The 829-nt window shown below is 43.1% G+C and overlaps 1 pseudogene; it reads left to right on the top strand.

Moving 5' to 3' along the window:
• The first annotated feature begins 285 nt into the window (after nucleotides 1-285).
• On the top strand, nucleotides 286-404 carry LOC117114735 (annotated as a pseudogene).
• The last annotated feature ends 425 nt before the right edge of the window (nucleotides 405-829 follow it).

Raw genomic sequence — 829 nt, 5'->3', positions numbered from 1 at the left:
CCTTAAAAAATCATATAGGTACTATGATTCGAGGGTCGTTTGAAAAAAACGGCAGTCTTCTTCTGTCTAAAGCATCCTAGTTAATGCCGTACGGTAGTAAAATGGTTGGTTTATTGTTCAACACCGGTTTTTGTAAAATATGTAATCGCGCAGCAGAGTGGTCAGGGGAGTTAGAGGAAATCCCCACCAGACAAGCGCGCGTTGATATGAAACGTCATCAATCACAGAGCTTCAGGATTGGATAATTATGCTATATGCCGAGAATAACTATGAGTGGAATTACCACTCTACGGAAATACTACGTTGAAAACACCGGTTTTCGTCCGATCGCCGAATTTAAGCAACGTCGGGCCCGGTTAGTACTTGGATGGGTGACCGCCTGGGAATACCGGGTGCTGTAGACTTTTTACATTTTTCCCCCAAATTCTAAAGTAGGGGTGCGTGAGAGTCCACACGACCTCGGTAACACATAGTTGGGGCTCAGGTGCAAATATTTTGAGAATATGGACCTCTAAGTGCCCGGAAATTGCACTCTTATACCTTAAAAATCATACAGGTACTATATGTTCATATCAACAATACGCAATTAATTCGCTGGTGTTAGGCCGGTTTTTGAGGGTCGTTTGAACAAAACGACAGTCTTCTTCTGTCTAAAGCATCCTAGTTAGTGCCGTAGTAAAATGGTTGGTTTATTGTTCAACACCGGTGTTTGTAAAAAATGTACTCGCGCAGCAGAGTGGTCAGGAGAGTCAGAGGAAATCCCTGCCAGACAAGCGCGCGTTGATATGAAACGTCATCAATCATAGAGCTTCATGATTGGATAATTATG

Source organism: Anneissia japonica, unplaced genomic scaffold, assembly GCF_011630105.1.
Source record: "Anneissia japonica isolate Jap-2015-1 unplaced genomic scaffold, ASM1163010v1 scaffold14540_len1531_cov84, whole genome shotgun sequence".
In the NCBI taxonomy this organism is placed as follows: Eukaryota; Metazoa; Echinodermata; class Crinoidea; order Comatulida; family Comatulidae; genus Anneissia; species Anneissia japonica.
The sequence above is the reverse complement of the archived record's forward strand: the minus strand, read 5'-3'. Positions and strand labels throughout refer to the sequence as shown.